The sequence below is a fragment of the Epinephelus lanceolatus genome, chromosome 9 (assembly GCF_041903045.1).
Source record: "Epinephelus lanceolatus isolate andai-2023 chromosome 9, ASM4190304v1, whole genome shotgun sequence".
NCBI lineage: Eukaryota > Metazoa > Chordata > Actinopteri > Perciformes > Serranidae > Epinephelus > Epinephelus lanceolatus.
The window spans coordinates 34,319,558-34,327,960 of NC_135742.1; the positions used below are offsets into that span (position 1 = coordinate 34,319,558).

Sequence of the window (8,403 nt, forward strand, 5' to 3'; positions counted from 1 at the left end):
AATAAATAATAACTTTCACTGCTCAAAGATACTCACGTCTGGAAAACAAACCACTACAGCAGCATATTGAGTGCCAGGTGGCCAGCGCGTGCCGTTATTGGACGGCGCATGGACACTCACCCTCTTGCAATTGGACTTTGAACTTATCCCACAGTAGTGGTACGTGAGGCACTGTAGTACTATGGTACTCCATCCTGCAACACTAGTGACATCAGCCAATACTGTATGTAGTTTTTAGATGTGAAAAGTTCTAGACCCATGCAAATTAGTTCCAGAACGCACCAGGGCCTTTTCTGAAAAGATCCTGGTATGCGTTCCAGTATGTTCCGGCTCAAATTAAGCACTGGGTGACACGCGAGGTCTCATGAGATATTATGGTCATATTGCATGTGTACAATGTGTATGACAGGATAAAAGATAGCTTGGATAAGGAGTTTTGGCTCTTAGAAGCATTGCAATCTTAAAACAATGAGACATGGATGTAATTTACATGTAGATATACATAAATTACATAAATGTGGTTTTTATATTTACAAAATGGCCGCTGAGTGATATGAGTCCTTGTACGTGGAGTGGATGCTATAGTGTGGCTGTCTGATCACAACCATTTCACAATCAAATAAATTGTCAAAATGTATTTAAAAAGAAAAAGAAAAAACAAACACATACATATTTGCATTTTTCATAGTGTGATCAATGTGTCCTGGTTTGTAAGAGAGAGTCTGCCTGGACCATTACTGCGTGTGAAAACAATGTCACCATCTGGCTGTTTGCCTCATAACCACGCTGCAGTTTTTGGTGTCCAACCGGAACAATTTTTGGCCTGGGACACAACATCACCGCCTGAACAGTGTTTGTTGGGTTATGTGTGATGGTTTTATCAAAACAACATCTTTTTCTGTGTATGGGAAACTGCAAAAGAAGCAGCAGACAACATTACAGGTAAAGCGGACTATATATATATAATGCTAAGGACCTGCTGTTTGTTTGTAGGAGTGTGTGTATCTGTGTTAATGAGAGAGAGAGATAGAGAGAGAGAGTGTGTGTGTGTGTGTGTGTGTGTGAGAGAGAGAGAGAGAGAGACAGAGAAACAAAGTAAACTGTACATATGTACATGAATACAGCATATGCATACTCCTCCTGTATGTGTTTTTGTTGACATCAACATGCAAAGTATATCTGTATACATTCATATAGTACGCATGTCTACGTGTATCTATATGGGAATGTGTTTGTCAGTCTGTAGGTATGTATGTGTGTGTGTGTGTGTGTGTGTGTGTGTGTGTGTGTGTGCCACCGCTCTCTGATGTGGCAGCCTGCTGTGTGTACTCATTTATGTGTAATGAATGCTTATGAGGGTAAACAGATGGTGTGTTAACATGGTAAAATATGATCTGCTGCCAGACAATATGGTGGCACGCTGGTGTTTACAACACACACATTACACCCCGGGACAGCAGAGCAGCTTTAGAGCAGCCTGGCTTTTCTTAACAGATCTGAGTGGAATGAAAAGACCCTCCATATACTTTCATCCAAGTTGTTAATTTTCTGTTCCAGGCTACACTGCGGCAACAGTCAAATCTACTCATCTGAAACCATGAATTAAAAAATGGGGCATCTGTGATTAATTCCAAAGAGAAACAAAGTTCAGAAGGAACAAGTTAGTGGTGTTTTTTTTTCAGATATATTTTTAGGATTTTTTTTCTTTTAATGAAATAATGTGCTCGATCTATGTTCACTTGATTTTGATGACGCTTACAACCCATTATTGCTTCAAACTTTATGTAGGTAAAGGGTGAACAAACAGTATTACTAGTACACTGGTTATAGACTACAGGTTCTCAGTTTTTGTCAGTGACTGTAAATAAAGATGGACGACATGTCTTCACTTCCTCCCACTGTACAAAAATAGAGCCAGAATATCCTGGATACAGGATGGTCTTTATTTTGAACCACAGTCTCTGCGGTAGTGATCTCGGTATTGAGTTCCCACCCACACACCCATCCAACCAATCCCAAGCAGCGCCACTGATTGTGAGCACACAGATTGGCACACACAGCTGTCAATCATGATGTCAAACCTCCTTTTGACAGTATCAAATAACTAGCTTATAACCAGACTTCTCAGAAAAATGAACATTTGAACAAACATCAGCGCCATAAGAACTACTTAATGACAGAAACTATCTTTGAGAAAAATGTATTTGACATGTACTTTGATTTTTTGGTTGCAATGCATGTTACAATGAAATTGCAGTAGCAAGTAAAACTCATCTCATACTAATTGCAAGTAAACAGTGATCTGAATATGTTCATACAGCTGGACATTAGGGACAGAATCATATTCATGGAGTAATTTTGTGTCAATTTAGATACATTTTAAGCCTTTGCACCAATCTTAAATTCTGCACCATTTTTCCTTCCAGTTCAATCTGAACTGAGTGAACTGAGTAAAACTTACATGTAGACAGTCTGTCCCTATAAACATGCAGCCTACGATAACACAGTTTACACGAAGCATCTGTAACCCATTAGTTGTCTTTATATTTTTAATGACTCTACTGTAATTTTTTTTTCACTCTAAAACTCAGGCTGCAAAAAGCCCCACCCACACATTCTGACTGGTTGGAGAAAGTAATGTAGCCTCACCTTGTGTAACCCCAGTTTAGCAACATATAACTCATGAGAGGCCAGTGGGGCTGAAGACAGGCCTGTCAGATGATGATTGGGTATAAAACTGTTTGTCTTTGAGAGTCAAGATTCCTTTATGTTACACTGGTGCCAGAGAGGCAACAGGGGACGGGTGTTTACAGTGATTTAAAACAGAAAAACAGCATGGCTACACAGGCTTGGCTGGGCTGAACAGGCCTCTATTGATGGATGCCAACCCAAAACTAGCAAGGCCTGGATTCTGTCAGCAAACACACTGACAGTGAGAGCTGACAGGGACACACACATCCACACATACACACACTTTCTGCCACCACACAATCTGGACCAATCTCACCCCATGTAACATTTTACTGTGCAATCATCAAAGCACCATTAAATCAGAAGTGACTGCCAATAAAGGGAGGAAATTGCGGGCAGGGATTACGATGTTTGCATGATAAGGGGTGTGTGTGTGTGGGGGAGGGCAGGGGGGATGTAATCGGGGGGCGTCACAAGATTTATGTAGCATTTACTGTGGACCAAGTCGTAAAGTGTAATTACAGGGGGGGTCGACACACCGCAGAGCCACAGCCCAGCAGGCAGACTGGCAGGAAGGCAAGGAGACAAGTGATCAAGGCCTATTCATCCACACTGTCTCTCCGTTTGTCCCTGCTTTCTCTCTTTATTTGTCTGTCTCTCATCAGCTCCAGACCCATAAATCAGCTGCAACAAGTCCAAGCTCCTGTCAAAACAGCTGAGCCTCCTGACATGAAGTCCTTCATGGGAACAATACAGTGTGGGCGGCGACTGACCGACCGACATCTCCACAAAAAGATCCAAACAGAAAGGAGAACGGCTCAGCAACAGAAGATAATTCAACATTTTATATCTGAGCTCTTATTTTCTTCACAGGATGTTTGTTACAGTGGAGGAAAAAGTTCCTGCTTTTGTTTAAATGAACTTTTTCCTCTGTAACAAAACACAAGTTGTTTCCTCTAATAGCTTGTTAATAAAATCCTAACCCATTTTAAGCCATTACTGTCACCAATGCTCCGACACTGTTTGTTTTTGTAAGTCGTGAGCAAATTCTAAGTTGTATCCCATTTGATATTGCATTAAAACCCCCTGAGACCTGCAGGACTTTTGTTTGATAGCGGTGATAGATTTCCCAGCAGACCAGAAGATGTAAAAAACAATATTAACATAGCCCCCACTTCCCACTGGAAAGATGATCTGAATTGTTTTTATGCTGTTTGATAGCAGCAGGTTGCTATACTGAAACAATGAGCTCAAAGACCCTAAAACTCTACTAAAGAGCACTTTAAAGTACCTTTAGAGAGTTGAATAAGCCCAATATTGTCAGCTTGGCTCAACCTGGCTTGATTCATGCTTATTTGTGTTCAGCAATTCGAATGTTTAACTGTTTAACCTTATTTGCACACCTTTACAAAGTACTCAGTATTTCTCAATGAAACCAAAAGACACTGCTGTCCAAGTACTTTGAATACTCAGTGTATGTTTTTTTAATAGCAAGCACCACAGTACTTTGGACATTCACATTGGAGTAATATTTGACCAGAAGTATCTATACTTTGACTCAAGTAATAGAGCTGTGTGCTTTGTTCACTACTATCCATTTCTATCCAAAGAATAAGTATCTAAAAAAAGGACTACAGTATGAGAGACTGAGAACAGCTGCAGGAGATGGATGACAGTGCTTTTTGGTTTCAGATGTCCTGAAAGGCCATAATATAAATGTCATTTTTGGAACAACAAAGAAAACTCCATCCTCATCACAGTGACCACTGACTGCAAAAGAAAAGGGACTGTCATTCCAATTCTCTTTGCATCCCTTTTTAACCCAAGAGTGGAAGCAGAGAGTGGACACGTGAGTTTGTTTACAAGATATTTTGTGTTGATTCCCAGGGGACTGTGGGAGGAGAGACTGCATGAGAGAAGGCTAAAGTGAGAGAGCCACAATTTGCAATTGGGAAAATCCCTTGAGATTTATGTCAATGTTTACCATTCCTCCTCCAGCCCCCGCTTAAAGGAGGAGCACTTGAACAATAAATCATCCCCTTATAAATGGATGGGACGCTCAGAACCTTTTGAACTGGGCCTAATTTGCCTGGTAGCTTTCAAAAGGAGAAGCCCCCCTGAGTTAGTATATGTCAGGGCCTCGGTGAAGTGCATTGGCAAAGCACCAGATGTTGAAGAGGGTGATGGTGTTTGTGTGTCACTTTCTCTCTCTCTCTCTCTCTCTCTCTCTCTCTCTCTCTCTGAAAAGGAACATTCAGGGTTTGGGCTGCCCCTACCATCACTGATCAACCTGCTTTGTATGGAAGTCCAGAGCTGCAAATAGGAAAATGAAATGATCATCTAAAAATTCAATTTGTATGCGCATGACGTGATGCATAACTTTTGTCTTTCTAATGAATTCAAGCTTTCCCCCAGGAAATTGGTCAGTAAAGGTGGTAAGATGTGGTCATTCAGTGGTTTAATCTTCAAAAACAAGCCCGAATTTGTGTATGTTAGGCAGACAAGCTATCCTGGTGAGAAACCACTGCTGTGGAAAAGTGTCCTCTGATTAGCCAATTAGATGTTACATGGTGTGTAATCCACCCAGTGGTATTAATACTGGCCAAAATGGATTTTACCATCACAAAAATTACCATGAAAAAGGGGAATTCTATTTTATTGTCATTGTAAATAAGCTAAAATCAGGACATCAAATTAAAAAAATTGTTTAAACTTGTGTGGAAATTTTAGTTTTTGTCCTTAACTACAAAGGAAAAAGGCTAATAATGCTACTGAGCCACTTCAAGGGTACTTAGGGACAAATAGATAAAACATTCGTCCATATGATGAGTGAAAAAAAAATAACAAAAAAATAAAACCGGAAAAGTAACCAGAAACCCCTTTTATCTTTTTAAAAGTCCCTCATCACACTTTAACCTATCCATTGCAGGGACCCTGGTGAGTGGTCTGGGGTCAGAGAGAGATCAGAGGGGTTATTCTAAGGTCAGCATCACTTCAAGAAGCTGTTCTGTGGAAGGCCCTTCTCCTCTTCCTCCTCCTCCTCCCTGACACATGAATCATTTCTCTCCTCCCCCTGTCCTCCTCACCCAGGCCGTCCCAGGCTGCACATGCTGTTTTTCTCTGTTTGCTGTCATCAGTCACACACACACACACACACACACACACTGGAGGACTGTTGGCCCTGCAGCCCAGTAATGTCACAACTGTCTGGGAGCTCAGAGAAGGAGAGAGCTTTCAACACATAAACATACAGGTAGTGAGAGAGACAGAATTAACCTGCTGTTTGTCTTGTCATTAGTCTACTGGGTGGCAGCTCATGACTGACTCCACATACACACACACACACACACACGGATTGAGAGAGAGCAAGCTGGCATGTAGACAAAACAGCGATCTCTTATTCTTTAGAAGGCCAAAGCTCTCTCCAAACAAAGCACTCATCTGCTGTCATCACCCCTATTCTCACACCTCCGCTCTCTCAACACACACACACTCACTCACTAACACACTCTCTCACATAGACAAATATAAAGATACAGCGTCCCAATAACAACAGGCTTGAGGAAGCAGCCATATTTGGACTTAAGAGCTCCAATGAGCTGGACTTTGTGTATTTTTAATTCATCATGGACTCAAACACAAACTTGCAGCAACACCCTCTTAATGTAGCACAACTCATGTTACACTGAGATCAAGGCTAAAACATTCCTCATTGAAACACCTCAAGCCGCAAAATACTAAAAGTCTCTTTTGTTAATCTAAAAGTAGATTCAGTGACAGATTCTTAACAGATATTTAAATAAATACTGTCTGATGTAAGAGAAGTGGCTCCAAGTTTTCCAGACCTGTGCAACAGATCAGTGCATAAGCCTACACAGGATTAGTAATTTTTCCAACGAACACACACCACACAGTCCAAGCCCATTTAGAGTCAAATGGAAATGTGACACAGACAAAGTTTGTAAACAGAGAGACAGACAAAAAGCAATGTGGAATAGCGCTGAACAGTAATTAAATATTATTGTTTTTGCTCCATACGGTTGTTGCAAGAAATTCGTTATTTACCAAACCCAAATACCCAAATCAAAATCCTAAACACTTTAATACATGTAATTTAAAAAGCAGGGTGTGAGAAAGTGTACACAGAAAAAGTTCACATTGGTTTGATTGTAGATTTAGTTTACTTTAAACCTGCACTAACTGATTTTCTGGCCTTTTGTGGCAGCTGAGACATCACTGACAGACTGTCATCTTGTACACCAACAGCTGCACGCCTACAGGTGTAAGATTGACCATCTGGTGACCTGGTGCAGACAAAGCAACTTGGAGATAAACACTCTTAAGACAGAACGCATGGTTGTAGTTTTTAGAAAGATTGCAGCCCCACCTGCTCCCATCTGTTGACACTGTGGAGTCCTTTCACTTCCTGGGTTCTATCATCACCCAGGACTTCAACAGGGAGCTGAACATCACCCCCCTCATCAAAAAGGCATAATAGAGGATGTATTTCCTGAAGAAGTTCACCTGCCAAAGACAGTGATGGCTCACTTCTATGCTGCCTTGATCAAGTCCTCCTCCATTACTATCCGCTACGCTGCTGCCACTGCCAAGGACAAGGGAAGACTGCAGCGAATCATTTGCTCTGCAGAGAAGGTGACTGGCTGCAACCTGCCACCCTTCCAAGACCTGGATGCTGCCAGGACTCTGAAGTGGGCAGCAAAGACTGTGGCCGACCCCTCCCACCCAGGACACAAACTCTTGGAAACACTCCCCTCTGGCAGGACGTTGTGGTTTATCAGGACCAAAACCTCATGCCACAAAAACAGTTTCTTCCCATCTGCAGCTGGCCTCATTGACAATGACCTTAAACAAGACACAGACACTTACAGCCCCTGAGGCCAGGGTACACTGTCCTTCAAAGAGACACCATTGTGCTCGCACTGCATGCTAAAAAAGGAGTGAACAGTCACATCTTTGTATTGAACTGCCAACTGATTTAAATTAAAAAAAAAATGCAATTCAAGTACAACTTTATTCCTTTTGTAGTCCAAGTAGTATTGACCAATCAAGTTAAAGTGGGCTTTAGTTGCATGCAGGTAAACAGTCTATGTGGCGAGCAAAAGAGGCAGACCCGATTGGCCAAAATGCAATCTTGAAACCCATCTGCTATTGTCTGATGACGATTCAGCTTTTTATTTGCTTTTTTTTAAATCTTCCATCAAATGCAGATGCCTGTTTTAAGAGATAAGCCGTAACTCCAACTCCTTTCTCATGTCTCAAGTTGTTAATTAGACTGCAAACAATGATCAGCAGAGGATGTCTTGGCCCAGATATCAGCTGGCTACACCTGAACCCCCAACATATTTGCCTTTGCCCCAAGAGGCTAAACTGTCCCCAGACCGATAGCCGGTGGGTTCTGAGATTGGATGATAACTCTTTGTAGGTTCATCACTATGAGCGACCACTTTCACATTACACATAGATGAACAGCGCTTTGTCAAACTTTGTTAAAACAAGTAGAAAGTTGAATGTATTTTGTTCTATGCTCGCCTTTATATTATTGTCTAAGAGAGAGGTTATTAAATAAAACTAATGGTAAAAATATTCCATAAAAATTCTACTATACTTGGGGGAATTGGGACAATGCATATGTTGTTTAGGTAGTTTATATATTGTGTTTTCCAGTTGTCATCTGGACTCTTCTGGATGTCT

At 41.3% G+C, this 8,403-nt stretch overlaps 1 long non-coding RNA gene across 1 annotated transcript; it reads left to right on the plus strand.

The window, feature by feature from the left end:
- The first annotated feature begins 736 nt into the window (after positions 1 to 736).
- On the plus strand, positions 737 to 8,197 carry LOC144464294 (uncharacterized). Its single transcript, XR_013492052.1, has 3 exons — positions 737 to 942; positions 3,357 to 4,540; positions 6,958 to 8,197. It is a non-coding gene; the product is annotated as an uncharacterized LOC144464294 (long non-coding RNA).
- Positions 8,198 to 8,403: the final 206 nt, after the last annotated feature.